The 24,040-nt window shown below is 46.2% G+C and overlaps 1 long non-coding RNA gene across 4 annotated transcripts; it reads left to right on the top strand.

Annotated features, from left to right (window-relative positions):
* Positions 1-1,769: 1,769 nt before the first annotated feature.
* Gm41795 lies at positions 1,770-22,609 on the top strand. Of its 4 annotated transcripts, XR_877617.1 has the most exons (4): positions 1,770-2,666; positions 3,544-3,755; positions 7,444-7,667; positions 9,904-9,945. It is a non-coding gene; the product is annotated as a predicted gene, 41795 (long non-coding RNA). The 4 variants fall into 4 exon arrangements; XR_877615.2 differs by lacking the exons at positions 7,444-7,667; positions 9,904-9,945 and adding an exon at positions 21,428-22,609 and having other exon boundaries at positions 1,772-2,666; XR_877616.1 differs by lacking the exon at positions 9,904-9,945 and having other exon boundaries at positions 1,773-2,666; positions 7,444-9,048.
* Positions 22,610-24,040: the final 1,431 nt, after the last annotated feature.

Raw genomic sequence — 24,040 nt, forward strand, 5'->3', positions numbered from 1 at the left:
ATGCCTGGCTTAGGCTAACTTAGGGCTTTATGCATGGCAGGCAAGCACGCCGTTAAGTGAGTCTCACTCCCAGCCCTAAGCTGTGAACACTTCTGCGTGCAATGCGTGCATCTTTCAGCAACTGACGAATGAGAATAAGAACTTGCTGTCCCTCCTTTGCTGCTCCAGCTTCATGATCCCCCCCCCCCCCCCCCCCGCTTCAGTGGCTCCTGAGGGGAGCTACCTGACCTGTGTTGCCACAGAGGGCTCTTCTAGAGTCCAGTGAGGTGACGTGACTCCTCGGGCCTTGACTGCAGTTCTCCATTTAGGAATGTGGAAACTGTCCTGTGACCTGACACACCGCATAACACAGTTCACAAATCCCCAGCCCATACACAGAATGTCATGTACTGCACAGCTTGCCTTAGGTACCTTCTATTGTTTGCCATCTTTGCCTCTTTTTATATAAAACTCTGGCCCACAGGACAGCCAGGAAGCCAGTGCTAGTGGCACCCACTTCCTGTTTGTCATGCCTATCCCATAGTGGGTACGCAGTATGCTTTCCCCTACCACGGAGGGTTACATCTCTCCCAAAGCCCAAGCTCACACGCCTTTCCTGCCACTGAGGCAGGCTGAACTCTGCCTCAACAGGGCAGACACACTGGCATTTCCATGGGCTGCCTTCCAGACAGGTCTGCTAATGAGGCCCCAACGCATGTTTCTTAGACCAGCACACAGGACAAAGCATTTGTGGCTCAGTTCCCAGCTACTCAAGGTCTCAATACAGTGGTGAGTGCTCTTATGAGGGGCATCCCAAGGACATCAACACACCCAAACCGTGAGACCTTTAGCCGAGTTGATGGGTTTTCCCAAGTCTCATTCAGTTGTCATCAAGATCTTTAGATTGCTTCTCCCCTTTCTTTTACAAGCATGCACATGTGCACCAGGAAATATGTTTTATTTTGCTGAAAGATGCACGTGGAAGTGTTTACAGCTAAGGGTTGGGAATGAGACTCAGTTGAGGGAGTGCTTGCCTAGCATGCATAAAGCCCAAGTTAGCTAGAAAGTAGGCCACTGTCCCATGAGCAGGTCTCATGTGGCCCAGGAGGATGACCTTAGGTTCCCTGTAGCCAAGGATGGCTTGGCACTTCTACCCCCATAGCTCAAGTGCTGGAATGACAGGCTTATGCCACTGTATTAGTCAGGGTTCTCTAGAGTCACAGAACTTATGGGTAGTCTCTATATAGTAAGGGACTATACAGTCTGTAGTCCAGCTCCCAACAATGGTCAGCTGTGAATGGAAGTCCAAGGATCTAGCAGTTGCTCAATCCCACAAGGCAAGCTGGCGAAGAAGAGAGTGAATCTTCCTTCTTCCAATGTCCTTATGTAGGTCTCCAGCAGAAGGTGTGGCCCAGATTAAAAGTTTGTGCCGTCATGCCTGGATCTGGGACTTGCTTTGAGGTTAAGTACACAGACATTCATCCAGGACCGCTGGTCCTGAAGCCCTGAGTGGGTTCATGGTTCGGTCATACCTGTGTACCTGGGTTGCCTTGTGTGAGGAAGACCTTGGGTCTCAAACACCTCCTTAGACTAAGCTTTCAGTGTTTATTCCCTGGGACTCCCGCATCATCTTAGCTTCCCAGGGGTGTGTTAGCCAAGGCACAGGCTGAGGTAGTCACTGATATAGGGCCTTTACCCTTCAGTGTAAGGTGGCCCTCATCAGAGTGACAGCTCAAGGAAAACCCCCAAAGCCATGTGCTTGTTATTAGCACAGCTTCTTGCTGGGGGTGGGGGCGGGGGCGGGGCATGAGTGCTGCTTTAAGTTAACTCAAAATCGGAGTGCAAGCCTAGGCGGTAAGTGAACCTTTGAGAAACGCGGTCCCCAGGTTGTCCTCAGGACACACTCAGGTGTCAGCTCTATTTTATTTCCTTACACTGAATAATCCCCTTTGGGGGTTCCTGTGTTGGGATCTTTTCATTTCTATTAGGCTTTCTTTATCATTGCTCCTCAATTTTACATTCAGCACCCCTTTCAGTTTCTCTAAGCTTGTCTCCAATTCTTTCCCAAGCTCGCCCAGGACATATGAAATATGAAATTTATATGTCTCTCAGTGAAAGCCTCCACACATATCTGACCCCGGAGCACACAGAAGATCTGCCTGGATTATCCCTGTCTGACTCATGGGCGATAGCTGTCATCCTACTACATAGACACGGAACTCTCATTCCTGAGAGGGTTTTCTTCCTCCGGGTTCATGTTTATCGCCCCAACATGCACGATTTGGCCACACAGTGGAACACCTGTTCTAGGACACAAAGCTTGGCACCTGTAGGACAGCAGGGGGCGCCTCTCTGTGCCCCTCAAGACTTGGGTGCCAGCTCCTTTGCGGTTCCCAGACTGCCTGCAGAAAGCATACTGGCATGAAGTTGCCTTCTTCCACCACTAGATGGCGGATGGAGGTCACACATGAACGTGAATGCCCACATCAGATTTATCCACTTGACTGTTCTTCGCCAAACACACTGAGCCACGTACAGCATGCTCATGCTGCGAGGCTCCCCGGATGAAGATGACACAGTAGGGTTGTGCGGTGTCAGGTAGATGGCGACACTGAAGCCTGCAATGGAGGCAGGTGTTGCTTTCTTCTGATCTCCTCAGAGATGCTGTGTGATCTGATCTGAGTCAGGTACAGGAAGATGGTGTGTGTGTCTGTGTGTATATTTGTGTATGTGTGTGTCTCTGTGTGTGAATGTATGTGTGTATATATGTATGTGTCTGTGTTTATCTGTATGTGTGTATAGGCTTTGTGTGTGTGAGAGAGAGAGAGAGAGGGAGAGGGAGAGGGAAAGGGAGAAGGAGAAGGAGAGAGAGAGAGAGATCAGACAGAGGTAGGATGATCTTGCTTCTGGAGGAGTCTACCCATAAAAAAACAAAACAAAACAAAACAAAACAAAACAAACCCCACCTGCACACATCTCAGAAAGAGACTGGAGCAGGAAGCAGAGAGCCTGCAGGCTCCAAGAAACGGAGGATGGCAAATGATCACAGGCCTGTGTGCCAACATGTGCTCGCATGTGGCATGATCAGTCACAGAGACACCCAGGCAAAGGGAGACAATGGGTTGCAGGCAACTTCTCATTTTTAGCACACCAGAGGGCAGCAGATAAACACATCCCAAAGTGGGAAGAAGCAGTGGGGACCACGGGGAACTTGTATGACTCTTTCAGTGCAAAACAAAGAACAAACAACAAACAAACAGACTCCACGTGTGTGCTGTTGGCGGGATGGAATTTTGCTTGGGAAATGAAAGGTCTTGTCCACCAGCCCTGGAGCCAGGGCTGCTACAATGGAATAGAGTCCCTCACTAGCTAGGAGGATGGAGCAGGGTGGGACAAGAGTGTGTGTGTCGTGGTACGGGGCTTCACGTTCTTGGATGGTTAGGGGATAAGTGTCCACCCCACATCTGTGTCTGCAGCAGGTGTAGGTGAGCAGAGGCTGGAGAGAGTAGCTGAGTGATGGGCACATAGATGGCTCTCTGACCTCGAACCTGTCCCTTTCTGTAGGAGAGGAGTAGACATTATGTAAATGACAGAGCGGAAGGAGGATTGGCGTGAGAGAGGTCACTGGCAAGGACGCAGAGACTCACCAGCCCTTCTGCCCACAGTGATCCTTTCTGTGACTGAACGTTGATGAGTTCCATCTTGTGCCGGCCTTGTGTGACAATCACAGCTGCTGAGAGTTCAAGGGTGCAATGGCATGGTAAACATCTGCAATGGTAAACATCTGGGAAAAAGCATTCCAAGGCATTTCACCTTTTCCTCCAGCTCGTACACACTCTTTCTATCTCCTGCCCTGTGATGTTCCTGGAGTATTATGGTGTGTGTGTGTGTGTGTGTGTGTGTGTGTGTGTGTGTTTATTGCTACATTTAGGGCTCACTTTTTTAACAGTCAGTTATTCTCAGCCCTTTGACAGCTTATGGTAACTATCACTGCTACCACCTTTCTTACCATCACAATAGTCATCACCATCGTCACCACCATCATCATTATCTGCCTGTCAACGTGATCACCAGCTCTCCCATTACTGTCACCACCATCGTCCCCTCTCACCATTATCAATGCCACCATCATCCTGACTATAGTAGGATACTATAGTCACCACCACCATCACCACCACCTTTGCACTGGCTAGTTCTCATGTCAACTTGACATAAGCTATGGTCAGTCATTAGTGGGAAGGAGCCTTGATTGAGAAAATGCCCTTGTAAGGCTGGGGTGTAGGCGACCCTGTAGGGCATTTTCTTAATTAGTGGTTAATGTGGGAGGACCCAGCCCATTGTGGGTGCTGCTATTCCTGGGCTGGTGTCCTGGGTGCTATAAGAAAGCAGACTGAGCAAGCCATGAGGAGCAAGCCAGTAAGCAGCACCTCTCTATGGTCTCTGGTCCAATTTCTGCCTCTAAGTTCCTATCTTGAGTTCCCCCGCTTGGTTTCTCTTAATGGATTGCTATTCAGGGTATGTAAACTAAATAAACCCTTTTCTCCCAAGGTTGCTTTTGTCTGAGGTGTTTTATCATAGGAGTAGTAGCCCTAACTAGACAACCATAGTTATCACCACTAGACTCATTACAGTAGCAACACTATCACCATCACTCATTACCATAGCAACACTGTCACCATCACTCATTATCATAGCAACACTGTCATCATCACTCATCACCTAGCAACATTCACCCACCATCACTCATTACCATAGCAACACTGTCACCATCACTACTACTATTGTCCTCACAACCTTTGCTATCAAATCCATCATTACCATTATCACTATCTGTAAATAACATAGCCCTAGGTGGAAGCACAAACAAGAGGATTATAATTGATTGAAACTTAAGATTCCTGTGTAATTTAATCTCATGGCAAAAGCCAGGAAAATGAGTGAGCCTTCTAAAGAAAGATAATATAAAAAGAAGTTCAAATACCAATGAGTGATGAAGGTCACAGGGGATGGAGGAATGTGGCTAGAGGCAGGAAGAACACGGTGCTCCTGTGGACCAGCTGGTGCTAAGTGAGGCCCATGCAAATGCACAGCTCGCCAAGACCAAATGCTTTCACAGAGGCTGGGCCCAACTCATGTGGGAAGGCAGAGTTGCTCTGAGCAGTGGATGGAATTTGTGAGGCACCTTGTGGAACTAGGCATCACCAAGTGTCACCACTTTGCTGCCCTGGCACCTCAGGGGCGTCCAGAGTTACCATTCCACCACCAGATACCAGCTGAGCTTGCAATGAACCAAAATAAGGAGTTCTTTTCTGGGATGCTCGCTTGGAGAATAAGAATTCAAATTTGCACTATTAATAGACAGGATCTAGCAGCCACTGTAAATTAGTTACATAATTTTAAATGGTTTCTTGGAAGAAAGTTGTCATTGAGGATTTCCAGTCTGTTTCTCTCATCATATCACCGCTTTGGAAAACGAGGAAGCCTCTGTTAGACTGTAAGATTGCGGAGGAGAAAAACGAGTGCCTTCCTTTCGGGAACTGTGATAAGCCGACCGAGTCACTGAAGTATTTTCTTATAATTGCCAGGCAAATGAATGCGCTAATGCAGCATCTGTAATCAGTAGGCTGTTTACGGTTTTAGCTGCATACTCGACCGTCTCACTCTTAGTTGGTTTGTTGGAAGGTGCTTCTTGAGCTTGAAGACCACTGTAATCCCCATGCCCGACTAGGCGGGGCTCAGGTGGGGGTTGGGAGCTGTAAAGGGGCAGAGATGGAAGGGTGGGGAGAGAAGAAGCTGAGGACACATGTGCTGGTTCAGGTGGCCATGGACTGTCACCTCTATCTGAAGGCCAACGACCTGTAGATAAGAGTGGAAGGCATAGAGGCCTTGGAGACACTGAGGAAGCCGGGACAGCACACAGACAAACATAGCTGTAGTCTAAAAAGACCTCACCATGGTGGAGTCACACATTGCCCGCTGAGAGACGTCACTACAGAGGCAATTGGCGCTCTCAGGAGAGATAGAAGATCCCCAAGAATGAGGCCAGTGACCCCCGACTTTTTGTCTCCAGCCTAAGGCTCATACATCATTGTTCTGGAAATGGCCACTGAATAAATAAAAAAGTATTGTGAGTCTAAGTGCATTTTCTCCTTTGGAAGTCTTGAAAAATTAGTAAATGAGCAAGACCAATAGAAGACAGATGCGTCTGGGGGGGGGGTAGCAAGGGTATGAGCCGTGGGTGGGGGAGTAGGGGCCGGGAGCTGGATGCTAGCAGGAGGCAGCTCTCTGTCCAGCTACATGTTTGTTCAGAAGATGTTTAGCAAGTGTTACGGAATGTGTAACAACGAATTCGCATCTCTAAGATGGGATATGGGGACAGGGAGAAGGGGGATGGGCAGGCCAACTAAAACCAAACAGGTATGAAAATTCCACAGGGGAGCCTGCTACTTTCATGCTAAGAATTAAAAAAATGGGAGTCCCGATTTAGTTACAGTGGCAAGAGAAGTCTCACCTGGGTGATGCTGAAGCTGAAACCTGAGGCAGGGGGATGGCATTTGGCACGGGGATGGCAGAAACTGGTCTGTTGGGTGACACTATTCATGGGGAAAGGGGAACAGATATCTAATCACACCAGATAGAGAGCTGGCAGCTCGGTGAGCCAGTGAGTTCCATAGAGGTGATTGACAAAAGCAGATAGGACTGAGAAACAGCTGCTGTGCATCGCTGAGAACCCATCCCAGCTCCAGTGAGAACTCACTAAAGCTGGAAATCTGGACCACACTGCACAACTGCTGAAGAGGTCAGAGAGTGTCCGCTGGTCTGAGCCTCTGCCAGGCACCTTGGCTGGTGCCTGCTCCTTCCAGGCTTCCCAGTTGGTCCCTACTGCTTATGTGCACGTGTGGGGCTGGGGGTGGGGGGTGGGGTAGTGACTCGTCTTTTTCAGTGACTTCCGGAAGCTCCTTTGGGTCGTTTGCTTCCTAAGTTTTAACTTCATCAGGGAGTATTTCCCTCCTCTTACAACATCCTGTCCATCTATTCCCCTTTAACACCATATGTTTCAGGGAGCTTCCTTCCAAGATGCAAGATTTTAACTTAGGCGGGAACAATTACAGAACGTTACCTTGGGAAAGGAAATGGGAGTGTGGAGTGCAGAGGAGAGAACAGAGAGACAGGTCAAGATAAGTCAGTGTCAGACAGCAACTGTGGTTGTAGTAGGCAGACATCAGAGCAAGGGGTAGTAGGCTAAGCCTGGACTTCTGGTCCTGACATTGAGCGAAAACACAGGCATCACCATGGTGTGAATGCGAATCCATGTGAATGCATTGATGACCTCACAACTGAAGGAGCTGTGGGAATGTGGGGAGGGAGGCTGGGTTGGAGGAAGTGGGTCACCAAGAGCATGCTCTTGAATTCTCTCTCTCTCTCTCTCTCTCTCTCTCTCTCTCTCCCTCACCCTCTCCTCAGTTTTCTTAGGCTCTTCCCTTTTGTTGCTTGGTTCCTGTAAGGTAAATACCTTTGATCAGTATTCCCTGCTGCCATGATGTTCCTGCCTTGCCACAGACCACAGAGCTATGGACCAGTTGATCATTGGAGGGAAACCTGTGAAACCATGAGCCCAAGTTAATCCTTTTCTCCCTTGAGATGTTTATCTAGGGGATTTCGTCTTCATGGCAAAAAGCTAAAGACAGGTGAGGGTATTAAATTCTGATGCTGGGTCATAGTTCTCAAAGCTTATCATGACTTTTTGCAGAAGAGAAGACTGTACAGGGCATGAGGGGATGGGATGAGGACTTGGCCTTCAGGGAAGTGGCAAGAGCCAAGGGTCCACTAGTCACCTGTTTTAGGAAGCAAAGTGGAAAGACTCTGTAGTAAGTCAGGCAGGCCAGGGATTGGCTCAAAGAGGCCTAAGGCTGGCAGCCATGTTTCTGTGAGGAAGGACCACGGCAGGGAGAGTCAGACACAGGACAGGGGAGAATCAGGCTTGAGGAGGCCACCAAGGTGACCAGGTACATTGGGAGAGGCTGCCACAGGCCCCGAGTTCCTCAGTAGTGATGGAGATGCAGAAGACACACAGGTGACTGAGACTCCACACAGCCTGGGTGCAGAAGCTTGAAGAGGAGGCACCACTTGCACATGGCCATTGTAGACTCAGGGTCTGCTCTTACCTCTCACCACACCAGCCAGCCATCAACTGTGTCGATTCTTGTTTGAAAACAGCTCTCTGAGAAGCCCACCACCACGGCTTTGCCCGGTATCCTCCTTCACTTTGCCTTCAGAAACTAAAATCCACATAGGTGCTACTGGTCTAGGCCAGGTGCTTCCAGGTTCTTGGCTTCTTATTCAAGAAAGAAACAAGCAAGAAAACTTTATTCAAATCAAAGTCCCCGAGCAGATCAGAGCACACTGCAAGAGAGCAGCCGACCATGTGTGCGGATACCAAAAGGCTCCGAGTGTTGCTTAGGGCCTTTTTAGGTGTGCAATACATGCAAAGATTTATTCACTAGGAACATAATTTGGGTGTTTCTCTGTTTTGACTGATAAAATAGTTTATATGCCATTTGCTACTATTCATGTCCTTTCCCATAATGCATCTGAGTTTAATTTTATTCAAACCCAATAATGCATAGGCATAAGGTGGTAAATAGGGGAATCTCTGTAAAACTACTTGGGGATATGGTTTTGCCTCATTGTGCAGTCACCAAAACCCAGTTTAGGCTGGGTTGCCTCCTACTTTCCAAACCACGTTTGATGGTTAGTAAGAGGAAGAGACACTTACTCCATTGCTCCAAGAGGGGTGTGTGTGCAGATTTGTGCGGGTGTGGGATCTAGGTTGCTAGGTGCATTGTTTAGAGAAGGGCGTGCATGCAGAGTGCACACAGTAAGGGTCTCATGCTGCCAAGTGCATTCTTAGAAGAGAAGTGTGTGCATGGTCCATGCATAGAGATAAGAGTGGCTAAAGCTATTCCCTATGCATGTCTGTCTCACCACCAGTGCACTCACTAGTCAGCACACACACACACACACACATACACTAATACACACACACTCACATACACTCACACACTCATACACATACTCACACACATACACTACAAACATGCACATGCTCATACACACTCACACACATACACTCACACATATACACTCACACACATACACTAATACACACACACTCACATACACTCACACACTCATACACATACTCACACATATACACTACAAACATGCACATGCTCATACACACACACATAAACACTCACATACATACACTCACACATATACACTCACACACATACACTAATACACACACACTCACATACACTCACACACTCATACACACACTCACACACATAAACACTCATATACATACACTACAAACACACACTAATACACACACACTCTCACACACATACAAACACTAATATACACACATATACCCTCACATACACTATAAACACACACTAATAGACACATAAACTCACACACACAAATACAAACACTAGTACACACATACACTCATGCACATATGCACTCCTGTACATATGTACTCACACACACACACTCACATATATACTACAAACATGCACACACTAATACATGTATTCACACACATACACTATAAACTTGAACACACTAATATACATACTACAAACACATACAGACTTACATATAAACTTACACACATTCATATACACACTCATGAATACAAACACATGCATGCATGCATGTGTACATGTGCACACACACTATAAACACATACAGACACACATGTACACACATATAAATACACACTCATACACAATCACACATGATTTATACACACACACACACACACACACACACACACACACACACACACTGCTTGGGTTGGCATTGGCTGTATTGCTGCAGTGTCTGTTGTCACATTTGTACCACCTTTTCCAGACTTCTTGCGCCCTGCAGAAGAGCCGCTTCCAGCTGCCTTAGCCAACACCCATCCTCATCCTTGGATAGCTTTAGGTTAAATACAGCAGGAAGAGGCATTCTGGGCAGTCCAGTCCATAAGCAGAAGTCCATAAGAAGAGACAGTTGCTCTCTGAGAAGCCAGGGAAGACACTGCTCAGGTGATCCAGAGGAGCATCTGCTCAGGCTGTCTGCATCTGGCTGGAGAAGAGGCTCCCTATTGATAGGCTTGTCCTCCTGCGGGTTTGAGAGGATGCAGGAGATGCCTGCTTGAGCATCTGGGTCCTAGTCTGAGCTGTTGAATCTTGGCTTCCACCCTTCGTGGAAGCTGCTAATGATGTCCGGCATGAAACCAGAAATACCTAGTGTGATGGTTTGTATGTGCTTGGCCAAGGGAGTGGCACTATTAGGAAGTGTAGCCTTGTTGGAGTACGTGTGTCACTGTGGGCATGGGCTTTAATACCCTGGTCCTAGCTGCCTGAAGTCAGTATTCTGCTAGCAGCCTTCAGATAAAGATGTAGAACTCTCAGCTCCTCCTGCACCATGCCTGCCTGGATGCTGCCATGCTCCCACCTTGATGATTATGGATTGAACCTATGAACCTGTAAGCCAGCCTGAATTAAATGTTGTCCTTATAAGAGTTGCCTTGGTCATGGTGTCTGTTCACCACAGTAAAACCCTAACTAAGACACCTAGAGAGTTTTGATTTCTCCTGACACCGCTGCTCTTCCTGTCATGTGATCATTCTGGAGTCATTCTTGTCAAACCTCAGTGCTTCTAGACCCTGGAGGGAACAGCCATCTCAGTGCCTGGTCTCAAGGAAGCCCTCAATGAGGGTATGCTTTCTGGGAGCTCAAGATGTTGACGAAAGACAAGAGCAGACAAACAGACTCTGTTGCTTGGAAGGGCCCTGGAGACCTGTGTGGTGCAGGCACAGTCAAGTGTGAGTTGGATATGCTCACCAGATAAATTAATTTGGTTATTGTTCTAATAGCATGGGATGAAAGCCACCGCTATACTGGCAAACAGCAGTGAGTTTTTTCTTCTCATTCTCTCTCTTTCTCTCTCCCCACCCCCCTGGCTATAAACCCTTTTTTCCCATCACCAACTTTCTGGATCTATTGAATTTTGGTTCTTACTCAGGCTGTGGAATATCACATACATGTGATGTAGTTTGGGTGTGGAAAGTGCTTATCTAGTATGCATGAAGCCTTGGGTTCAATCCACAGCATCACATAAAATAGTCCTGGTGCCCCGTGTCTGTAATCCCAACACTTGGGAGGTAGCGCCAGGAGGAAAAGAAGTTCAAGGTCATAGTTGACTATGCAGCAAGTTTGAATCTAACCGGAGTTACAGTATATACTCTGTAATGTTCTTATAAAATTTATTATTATTAATGTTCTTATAAAAGAGAACATTAATAGTTGAAATACTCCAGGCCAAGTGGTGAAGTGAAGAAACAGAGGCAGAACTTACCACATGGCAGAATGTTGCCGTTGTTGAACTTGTTTGACGAGGATTCGGTTGCTGTGTCCTAAACAGCTTGGTCCTGGAAACCTGATGGAGAGACACACAGACACATGTACAGAGAAGCTGGGATTGGCTGGATCATTTGCTCTCTAATGGAGACACACCAATAACAACAGCTCAGAATCTCAGCATGATTATTTACATATCTGAGCTGGGGAGGCAGGTTTATTGTATAGCTGAAGAAGATGGCAGGCTTAGCTAATCCTGATAGGAGGTCTCTCTCAGGCTGCATTCATCTCAGAGGAGAAAGCTGTGGTTGATTGCTTCTTCATTTCCTGTTAACATTCACACTCTGACCAGAGGAAGGCTTTGCCAATTCCCTGGGCCTGATCTGGGGAAAGCTCTTTCATTGGTACTTCATAATGGTACTTTTGCTACTATTATGACTTGTAATGTAACAGCCAAGATCCAGGATATCTGATATGTGATTCTTGTTGAGGTTGAGACCCACAGGTTGAGAACCACTGCTGTAGACTTTCTGGCTTGTCTCTGCCTTTTCCATCCCAAGCCTGTGGTCTGCAAATCTAAACCTTGTCACAAAGGGATTGAGTTCCTGCCCTTGCTCTTGGCCTTTACTGGCTGATAGAATCTTCTCTGTCCCTCTTCTGTCCCACAGATGTCACCTCAAGACCCTGAAGTACAGGGAGACAGAGACCTAGGTGAAAGGCAAAGCTTTGATCTGATTCTTCCCATCAGCACTTCCCATGCGTAGATAGGTTGGAACCACTGTGTTGGCTACTGACTGGAGGATCTGTCATCTTCTTAAGAGAGGCTGGGGAGGGGCCCTCAGCCAAGCAGAGGAGCCCAGGCACCTGGTCCTTAACAGAGGGCTCTGGAGTGTTCCATCCCCTAATGGTGTGGAGACTCTCTCTGTTCCCTGGCTATGTTTGGGGTGACCACAGTGCTGCCTACGTGGTGTTCCTTGTGCTCTTGTTCTGGGAGATGGAGGCATGGATGGAATGGGGCTTGCAGCATGGTTGGTGTGACATGGACTGGGGTGAGCGGCTCTGGTCCTCATCCAGCTCACTTCCCTTGCACTCATCCTCTGGAGTCTGCTTTAACCTAAGCATGCTTGTGTCTCTAGAGTTACCGGATGAACTCAGAACACTCTTGGCATCCTAGGATCTGATAAACCATACATCACACAAGCACAGGTGGAGACAAGCACTGTCTCCATGCTGGACACAGGAAATGAGCAGACTAAAATTTACATGCGTTACTTAACTAAGTTTCTACCCATGTCTCCCATATGAAAGGGGATTTCTGTGAGGAACTGTGTGCAGCAAGGACCACTAAAGCTGTGGGCGATGAGTATGATTTGGAGATGCCTTGTGAAACAGATGCCTACATATGACTTGTCCCAGTTTCATTTCCATTGCTGTGGCAGATACCTCAACAAAACACTACTTAACGAAGAAAGTGTTCGTTTTAGCTCATAATTCCAGGTTACAGTCCTTTACTGTGGGGAAATTGCTGCAGCAGGAGCCTGAGGCACTTGGTCATATCATATCCACAGTGAAGAACAGAGGGAAATACTCCCTTGATCCAATATAGGCAGTAGCTTCTGTTTAGGGAATGATGCTGCCCACAGTGGACTGTGTCTTTCTATGTCAATTCACAATCAGTACAATCCCCAAAGACATGCCCACTATCCAAGATGATCTAGATAATTCCTCATGAAGATTCTCTTCTTGGTTGATTCTAGGTTAACAGTTAAACTAACCAACACACAATCTACAATACAAAAAAGAATCTCAGGCACATCCAACCTTCCAACATTGTGGTAGGATGTTGTCATACACCAGAGTCCATTCATGAGAATATGGACAATCAGGCTACAAAAATTACAAAAACATAATATTTTAAGTAAGTTCATCATTTTGTTCTGGGCCACATTCACATATATTCTGGGACTCATATGGCTTGTTGGTTACAAGTGAATGTGTCTGACATGGCAGCAGTCATTCTACTTTCTTCCTATTGAAACTTTACACATCAGAAATGGCTTGAATTAAAAAAAAATAACTGAGAGCCACATGTTTTATAGGGTGTTCCTCAGTATTAAGCTTAGTGAAAAGCCAGTCTGACCTTTCAAGGTTGGTGTGGGGTTCCTACTGATACCCACTAGGGTTATAAAGTATGAAAATGGTTTTCAGAGGCTCTATCTTGTGTTGTAAAGGCTCAGGGCTCCCTGTGGGGAGCCAATACAGACAGTGAGCAGTCCCCTGGGGTGAGGGTGGGGATTCATAGTAGCCAATCCTCTCTGTAACAGGTTCCTTTCCAGGCTTGACTGGCCATCAATACTCCACCAAGCGCATGGTCTTAGAAGGAGTGGGTATCTTCAGTAGTCTGAGGTATGGACAGCGATTACACTCAGTCTGCATCCATGGGGTTTGGTGTCCCTGTAGAAACGAAGTTAAAGAAGGGAGTTCTTATGGAAAGAAGGACCACCCAAATGCCCTTTGTATTGATGAAGGGTGAGTGCTGATAACCCCAGCGGTAGGGTCTACTGGAACACAGGGGCTTCGTGGAGAACAGGGCTGGGTCTGTCTGCCACCCGTGTCCAGGCCTTCTCATGGAGGAGACACTGTTCCTAAGTGCTGGGGACATTGCTTGGTGTCACCCCATGAGTAATGCCCATTTCTGTTGCCCAGCCTCAGTCCAGAGACAGTCTAATTACAGGTCCTGTCTCACCCCTGTTTTTGCTTTAAGTATATATTGTGGCACTGGGTCCAGCCAGGCTAATGAATGACTTCCACCCACACGAGCTCGCCTCGTTTCAGATTTAGCTGCGCCGTTCTTTTAAATGAATTGGTGGGAGGGGAAATCAATGGGCATCATATTCTGTGTTCTGCCTTGAGCTAATGATGAGCTACGGCCGTCAAGCTTCTCCACTGCTATCCAGGCTCTGAGCTGCTCGGGATTTTAAGGTTTTTTCTTTTGTTTAGAAGGAGGCTATGGCCAGGACTGGACTGGCTTCCCTTTCTCAGAAACGAATGCAATTGTTGAGAGACTGAAGGAAGGAAACTTTGTGATGCCTCTACTTCCTTTACTTCCTGCCGTGAGGCCTTCTACCCTGTCCATTTGCCTCTGTTCCTCTTGTTCCTCTCCTCTTCTTCAGTTCGTATAAGGATGAGGTCTCTTTCTTTCCTTCTTCCTTCCTTCCTTCCTTCCTTCCTTCCTTCCTTTCTTTCTTTCTTTCTTTCTTTCTTTCTTTCTTTCTTTCTTTCTTCCTTTCTGTCTTTCTTTCTTTCTTTCTTTCTTTCTTTCTTTCTTTCTTTCTTTCTTTCTTTCTAAAGTAATAAATATAATAAGCCAAATACACGGACAAAAAAATACAAGAATCATATGATCATTTTAATGGAAGCAAAAAGAAAAAGTCTTTGATAAGATTCAACATGCATTCTTAATAAAAGCCCTGGAACAAGTAGGACTATAGGAAACATATTCCAACATAATAAAGGTTATGTATGACAAACTCATGGCTGATATCATCCTAAATCAATAAAACCATTAATAAGCCCCATTAAAATCAGGAATGGGAGAGGACTGTCCACTCTCCCTGCTGCTCATCCATAACGTGATTGAAGCATTAGCTGGAGCAATAAGGCAAGAGAAGGGATACAAATGGGAAAATATTAAGAAATTATTTTCAATTGACGATTATATTACCTTATACCCAATGTTCCCATTATATTACCTTATACCCAATGTTCCCAAAGTTTGACTAGAAAAACTGTAGGAATTATCAATAATTTCAGCAAAATGTCTTGATACATAATTGACTTACAAAATTTACCAGCCTTAATACATATGAGTAACAAGCATATTGAGAAAGAGATCATGGACACGCTCCTCTTCCCAGTTTCTCAAATAAAACAAAATATTTAGAATATACATAACAAAAGAGGCAAAAGACCTCTACAATGAAAACTTTAAATGTGTGAAGAAAGAGATTAAGAAACATACTAGAATTTGAAGACCTCCCAAGTATATAGCTTGGTAGAATTAACATTGTGAAAAAAGACCTTCCTACCAAAACAATTTACTGATCCAACGAAATCACAACATCCTCATCTCATTCTTCACATAAATAGAAAGAAAATGGGTGAGGTCTTTCTTATAGCTAGCTAATTTGTAAACATACAAATGGTTTCCTTTTAAAAAGAATGCATTTGTATAAGCACACTTGTGTGCACATGCATGGGCAGGTCAGGGCTCGATGTCCGGTGTTGTCCTCAGTCTTTACTTGAGACTGGATCTCTTGTTTACTGAGACTGGATCTCTCACACGAGCACACTGATTCATCGAGACTGGCTGACCAGCGAGCTCCCAGGGCTCTCCTACATCAATCTGCTCAGCACAGGGTCCAGGCACACCACTGGGCCGTGCTTTTCCATGGGTAGTGCGGTCTAAACTCAGGTCTTCAAGCACTTTATTCAATGAGCCATCTCTCCCACCTCCAAATGGTTTCCCTTTGCTGTTAGACCATGATGATTTATTTAGTTTTTTTTTCATTTATTTTATCTGTCTGTCTGTCTGTCTGTCTGTCTGTCTGTCTGCCTGTCTGTATATGTGCTATGCACATGCCTGGTACCCATCAAAGCCAGAAAGGGTACTAGATTTAGTTATTTTTAAACTATCAAAGTAACAATTACATGCCAGTTTTTTTTTTTCTTAGAAAAAGCAGGTAAGCAAAAAGAAAAAAACAGTCTGAGGCATGTGACAAAGAGAAGCCTATCATATAATACTAGATAAGTGTGATTCCAAATAGTTTCTTATATATGTTCTATGCTACGTTGTGGCACATCCAGTCCTTTGAGAGGATAATCCCTTGTGATTAACATCCCTGGTTTCTTCTATGCTGGGCTCCCAACAGCGAATGTCTTCCATGTTAATAAACACGAAGGGAACCTCAACTACGAAAATGCCTCCATAAGATCACTGTAGAGCGCTCTCTTAGTTAGTTTGATGGGCAGAGCCCAGCCCATTGTGGGTGGTGCCATTCCTGGGCTGATGGTCCTGGGTTCTATAAGAAATCAGATTTCCCATGTGGAGAAAGTCAGTAAGCTCACCCCTCCACGACCTCCACATCAGCTTCTGCCTCCAGCTTCTTGCCCTGTTCGAGCTCCTGTCCTGACTTCTTTCCTTTGATTAACTAGCAGAAGACTACACAGTATGAACAGAAATGAAGCTGCAAAGAAGACTCCGAGACCAGACCAGCTTGCCTAGACAAGGGAGAATCCAGATGCGCTGCCTGGAAGAGGCTTAGGCTGGACAGAAGCACCTGGAAAGGACACTCTTCAACCCGTTGAGCCGCAGTGAGGCTCTGAGAAGGGACGTAGGGTGGTCTGAGCAATTTAAAGCATGCAGCTTTATAGATGATGTCACACTATGAGCAGTGGCCAAATCTCTGCAAGGGTCACTGCTTCATGAGAATACTTTTCCTTGGGAGATGTGACACACGCTCCAGCGAGGGAGCTCAAGACGGAAGAAAGCATAGCTACCACAGAAGCCCAACTGGGTGGACCAATGCGCTTATTGGGGTTACTTATCGGAGCACAAAAGACTCAAAGACAGCTGTATTAGCAATATCCAAAAACAGGGCTGGGAACCCGGAGCACCATCTGTCGGTCTCCTCACCAGAACCGTTTCTTTAATGCCAGCCAACCACGTCAGCTCTGGATCAGTTGCGGCGCCGACTTGGTACTCAGTCCCCCATCTCTGGTTAGAAATGGGAGAGCAGCCATTGGATGCTTCCCGAGACTCTGCACGTAAGCGGCCATGAGTGAGCCCACGTGAATAGCCTAGGAACAGCTTCGCTCTCCTGTTCTGAGCCCCATGCGGATGCAGAGCACAGGTGGCCAGCGTATTTTCACATGCTGCTCTGCCCTGGACCTTGGATCACACCCTCGCTACCCTTCCATCATAATATGGCTTCCTCTTCGTGCTCGGTCGTTTCCAGTTGATTCTAGAAGGTTTCCTGGGTTTTTCTGCAGGTGTTCGTGCAGCTGATGGAGTAGACAGTTATTCTTCCCCCTTAATTTGTTTAGCTCTTCGTGCAGTAGATTTCATACTATGTGTATATATTTTAAAAGGTTTATTTGTTTTGGCAGGTTTATACTCTACCATCGTACTATGTCATGAGCACATCACAATATAAAGTGGTCCCTGCAATTAGGTTAGCAGTGGCTATGACTTCAAAATACTTGGCTGCTTTAGAGGTTTTGACAGCGTGAACAAAGTGCTCCCTTTGAGCGCTGTCACCTAGGGATGGATGTGTTTGTGGCATTCACGGGGCAGAAGTGAGGTAAGACAACCACATCTCCCTATTATGGTGCCAGATAGAGTCTGCCCCTCCTTGAATTTAAAGACTAGTACAGTTGGAAAACGCCACACCCGCCTGTTGTTTGTTGAGCGCTAATGACTGAACATGCCTTTGATCTTGTGTCTCTTCTACACCTGAACTTGGGTTTGTATTGCAAGTATGTACACACTGGTATGTCTCAGTCAGTGTTCTGTGTACTGAAGAGACACCATGATCACGACAATGATTACCAAAGAAAGCATTTACTGGAGGCTTGCTTACGGTTTCAGAGGTTTCGTTCATTATCATCATGGTGGGGAGCATAGTGGCAGACAGGCAGACATGGTGCTGGAGAAGGAGCTGAGAGTTCTACATCTGGATCCGCAGGCAGCAGAAAGAGAGAGATCTTGGTCAGAGCTTAGTATTTTGAAACCTCAAAGCCCACCCCCGAGTGACACAGTCCCTACAACAAGGCCACACCTCCTAACCCTTTCAAATGGTGTCACTCCCTAAGAATTCAAATATGAGAAACTGCGAGTCCATTCTTATTCCAAGCAGCACACAGTATTTCTAGTGACTTCTTGGAGACGATGCATTACTCTGTGTATATCTTGACATGTCTGATACTTACCAAGCTGATTAAAATTGCCGTTCTAACTTTAGTTGGAATCCTTCTGGTTGCTTTAAGGTTATAGGACAATGTGTTGCCAATGTCAAATACCTTGTCTCTCTTCTGAACATTATCTTCAGGTTTGGGGGACTCTGTATGATAATACACTCCGTCAATATAGACAGCACAGGGATAGGGACAGGGACAGTATTAACATGGACTTGTTTGCTTTAAAAGAAAACTTAAGCATCTTTGTCAGACCCCTTGGAGGCTTGTTGTATGTCTTCCTGATTGTTAAGTAAAAATAGAGACCATATTATTGTCTGTACTCTGAAATATGTCTTACACACTAAACATATGTTGTAAATAATAATGTTAATAAGAGTGCTCTGAACTACGAAACCTCTTCCTAGAGATCTATCTCCCCAACCACCCCCCCCCCCCCACACACACACACACACTTCAAAGCTTCCCTCTTTGCTTTGTTTTTCCTGGCATTTTAGCGGAGTTATTTTGAGACAACATTGTTGTTCTCTTTATGCGTATACTGTGTTTATATCTTCTGATGATCTTTTCAGAGAATCCTGTTATCACTTGGGCTTTGTGGGCTCAGGGATGCTACTGCTGTTGCTCTGGACTGAAAGTGGAATCCTTACTATTGATTGTCCACTGGTCAGGGAGCCCTGCAGGAGGCAAAACCTCTAGCATACCCGAGAGGGTTAGCTTGACTGGTTTAACTGTGTGACATTGCTATGAGGAAAGTAACTAAGTCACAAGAACTTGTAACAAACTTACTCACGTTTGCTCAAGGCAGCTAAGAAGCAGAGGAATTAAGATTTGAACTTGGGCCTCCTGGCTTCAAGGTTTGACTGACTCTCCCCACCTCTCTCCTCCACTTCTCCCCTCCCTGGTGTTCCTCTCTTCCTCTCCTTCCCTTTCCTTTTCCCTCCCCTTCATTTCCCCTCTCTCCCCTTCCCTTTCTCTTTTCTCCCCCTCTCTTCTTTTTTCTCTTCTCTCTTTTCTTTCCTTTGATTTCACACCCCCTTCCTTCCTTTTTGAGGTAGAGTCTTGCTCTGGAGTCCAGGCTGGCCTGGAAGTTGGCTTTCTCCTCAGCAGAACTGGAGTTACCATCCTACAATGTCGTGAAGCATGGCTCTTTTGGACTCAATGCTTTGCCAGCAGTTTGCCTTCTGGCCACAATCCAGTGAATTGCCTCTGCTGCAGGCTCTTGGTTCCCTACCTGCCAGAGGACAACATAGTGTGCACTTCTGGTCCTGAAAGGAAGTACTTTTAAGACACCATTCTCTGAAAGCAGATGACCGTGATCTATCTTCCAATCGCTCTTGGGCCTGTAAGATGTCCTGCCCCATGTCCACAAAGTAGCCATGACTCTATCTGTGGTGTGTTGATGATGCCTTATTTCTAAAACCACATTGTACCAGAGAACTGGAGTTGTTAAAATAATAAATACTCAATATATGGACCTAAAACATGCATGTGCTCATAAGGATTTGGCCACACAAACTTGACCTTGGGCTGCACTGCCTTTTTTTGTGAATCACAATAGAGTCAAATGTTCACAAACCTCAGAGCCTGCTGTTGTTACCTACTTACGGACTGGAGCATCTCCATGGGTCTTCCTGAACTGGAGACACATCAGGCATCCCAGGACATGTAGAGCAGATGAGTTTATGGGTTACTGTCAGGAGTACCATGGCAGGTATTTCTGTAGGGCAACATTTTGCTCTAGGATTCCTTAAATTTTTAAAACGATTTTATGGGTATAAACATTTTGATGGTGGCAATGTCTGCACTCACCAGTGTGTGCCTGATGCTGGGGAGGCCAGAAACTCACCAGATTCCCTGGAATTGGAATTATAGATGGCTGCGAGCCACCTTGTGGTACTGGGAATTGAACCTGGGTCCTCTAGAAGAGCAGCCAGTGCTCTTAACTGATGAGCCATTTCTTCAACTCACCCCACACCCTTTGCAGGCAGCGTCTCACTGTGGAACCCTGACTGCCTTGGTACTCACTCTGTAGACCAGGCTGGCCTCAGACCCACAGAAATCTACCTCTTGCTTTCTCCACAGTGCTGGGATTAAGGATATGTGCAGCATGGCGATCTGCCTGGGATTCTTGTATTTTAAACGTGGCCTGCTAGCTATTGTAGCCATTTAAACTGTAAAATGTGACAGAGATTAATCAGATTATCTACAAGCATCCACCTTTAGTACAAACCTGCAGGGAAACCTTCCCTACGCCAGCATTTTCAATGATACCTAAATTTATATGTGCACCTATAGGGTCACCAGTGTAGAAGCAATGTTTTGTTTGAGAATAGAAAAGGCAGGGCAGGAGGGAAGGACACAAATTCCCAGTTTTTAGTATTTGAAAGTGAGGCTGGAATTTGAGACCTTGTCTTGTTCTATTCAGAAGCTGGCAGCTATTAGACCCCAGGCAGTTTCAGCAGCCTGCTTTTGCCAACAGTGGACTTGGGAGAGGCCTTCTCAGGCGGCTGCTGTAGAGAGGCCCAGAGGCTTCCTGGGTCTCTGTATTCTCTCCTTCATGCAGCTGATGAGGTAAGATCGCCTCTCTCAGGCTTGGTAAACGGAAGCCAAGTGCTCTGGGGACACATTGTCTTCTTTGATTCACCTCATCTTTGTCTTTCCGCCCAGACCCAGAGGTTCTGCCAGAGAATGTACAGTCAGGGTGGACCACACTGCTTGGTTTTGATTCCTGGTGCAACAGGGAGTAGGGATACACACACACACACACACACACACATACACACACACACACACACACACGAAAAAGGCTAGTTAACAAGAAATGCTGAAAATGCGTCTCCATCTGAACTACATGTAACAAACATGGTATACATGCAAAACACCTGCTTAACACATGGGAGAGAAGGAGGTGCTGTGTAAATGCTTATGAAGACTGGCCGGTACTTGTGGCCTGGCACTTTGACCGCCTCACGTTTCCTCAACGCACTAGCCACTCCCCATTTTGGGAGCATCTGTCTCATCTGAATAAACAATCTCTATTTCTGTTGCAGACCGTGTGTGTGCCTGGTGCAGTTCGTTGGCCGTGGCCAGACACGAGAATCCCACGGACGTGGAAATCTCAGTAGGTACCCTGGACTTAGATGTGTGTCTGCGACACTGGCATCTTCATTGATTTCCTTGTCCTTCCTGTAAAGCGTTTCGCTACTCAACAATACTTAGTGGGCAAAGCGGAGAGATGCCCCTCCTCTCTCTCAGGCCTGTAGCAGAATGGAGAGCCTGGGCTCCATGAACTTCCTGCTCACGGCTGTATGTGAACTTCCTGAGAACCAGCAGCACAGACACGACTTGCGTTTTGACAGAGATAAAATGTCCCGTAGGGAAGCAGTCATTCAGATGCCCGCGCTGCAAGCACTGTGTTCAGGAGGAGGTCAGCGGTGGTTTGGATTCTTCCATGAGATGAGGACAAAACTCCCTCTTATTTTTATTGTAGTTCTTTTGTATTTAATATACAAGAATTTGACAAAGTGCTACAGTCTAATCATCTAATAATATCTGTTTCACCCCATAAAATTATTATATCCCGTCTTAAAAAGTTAAATATGTCACTATTAGAAGACAGCCACATAAAACTCAGTTTATAATATTAGGAATCGTAACATGACACAATGTTATCAATCACATTCCCCGGCAATATTAAACTTTCCTCCTTTTTCTTTAATTTTGCATTTTCAGTGTTACGAATTGAGATTAAAGCAGCAGGCTTTTGTTCCCAATCTCTTGGCAGTGAGTGGCAGGAAAGAGAACAGAGCTATGGCAATAACAGGCCCCAGGAACCCCGGATGCTCATAACGCCTGAAACAGATGATTGCGGTCTGGGACCCGCGCATGCGCAACGCGAGACCGGCATCTTTAGGACGAATGCCCCTCTGTGGAAGGACTCGATCCTCTCTGTGGGTTTTGATGAACTCTCAGAACGTTTTTCCTTTAAAGGAAGAGCAACCTGTCAAGTTTGGAGTTATTATTATTTTTTTAAATGAGCATGTAATATAGCCTAACACAAATGACTGCCTCCCTAAATTGTCCCCTGGAAAATTCAAATGGCAACAATGTTTCCCTGTGAGTGTTGTGGATGCCTTGGTGTAATCATTCATTGTTTCCCAAGGAAACAGAGCTGGGAAAGGCTACTCCTTTTGTTTTGCTAATAAGCAATGGGCTCTCTCTCTCTCTCTCTCTCTCTCTCTCTCTCTCTCTCTCTCTCTCTCTCTGTGTGTGTGTCTGTCTGTCTGTCTGTCTCTCAAATTTTAATAATCTTTACTATTAGGAATAAAATGGAGATTTCGCAGTAAAATTTAAATATCTTACCAGGCTCTCCTTTAGCCTGTGCCTGCGACGTAGCGCTGCTGTGTCAAGCAGTAATGTGTTAGTGGTTAATCTTAACAGGCTTTCCAGCCGTTCCTGGGTTCTGCTGCCTCAGCACCGAATCATTTGCACAAAATAGCATGCAGATTCTCTGGTCATCAGGAGCCCGGGAGATTTTGTGTAGGTGTGGGAGAATGTGCCTCATTTGCTGACCTCATGAATTCCCTGCTCGCTTTCCACGCCAACAAGGTCCCTGAGGTCTAGTCTCGAATCTTGAGTGTGTTCATGTAGCCTGAATGGCAAGTGTTTTTTTAAGTGTCATTGAAATCCACAGTAGGCGATTGCAGGTCTCTTCGAGTTTTTGTGTCTGAGAACAGTGTTTTGAGAGGATTTGGCAATCTTCCTCGAGATGAGCAAGTCTGCTCTTGCCAAAAGAAGAAGAAGCCCCATGACAGAAACTCAGGGGGGCAGCGCACAGCTGCTCCGTGCTTGATATTATGCTCTGTGCTGCCAGGCTGAGAAGTCTCACAGCCAACAGTCACCTGCCTCTGCAGAGGAGGACACAGACGGTCTCACACTTCACCAAGTGCTCGTTAGATACCCCTCTTAGAAGTGGAAAGGCATTTGTAGTAGATGTGTGGTTTGGTCTTCATGTGGGTCCTCTGACAACTGGAGCAGAGGACTGTCTCTGTCTCCATTGTCTGCCATTGGATCCCCTTCCCCTGCCTGGACTGCCAGGTTTGGCCTCAGTGGGAGTGGAGGTGCTTAGTCCTTCGGGGACTAGATGCCCAGGGTAGGGTGGTTCTCAAGGGGGCCTTCCACTTCTCTGAGGAGAAGGGACGTGTGTAGAGGGGGGGCAGATTTGCAAAAGTGGGACTGGGAGAGGAGGAGGGGGGCTGTGTTTGGGATATAACCTGAATAAAAATTATGAAAAAAGAAAGCAGAGAGAAGTTAATGAAAAAGACGCCACCATCAGCCACACAGTGTCCCTGTCCTCGGTGGCTGTGGAGTAGTGTTTACACTGGGATGGGAGAGAGAGATCTTGGGGGGTAAATGGGATGGCCATTTGCAGAGGGGCCTGGGAAGAAGTTATAAATCCAGGTCCAGGGCAGTGTGTAATAAAAGCTGTGACTTACTGTGCTAAGGACTTGGGTAGCCTGGCTTAAAAACCCTTTCGGGTTCCCCCATCTAACGGAGTTCTCACAATAATTTAGTGTTTTTCAAACAGTAAAGTGACGGCATTGACTGGAGGTCAGCACATAGCTTTCCCTGAACTCGGAATTTCTGAACATCCCATGTGTTTC

This window comes from Mus musculus, chromosome 18 (genome assembly GCF_000001635.26).
Source record: "Mus musculus strain C57BL/6J chromosome 18, GRCm38.p6 C57BL/6J".
Lineage (NCBI taxonomy): Eukaryota > Metazoa > Chordata > Mammalia > Rodentia > Muridae > Mus > Mus musculus.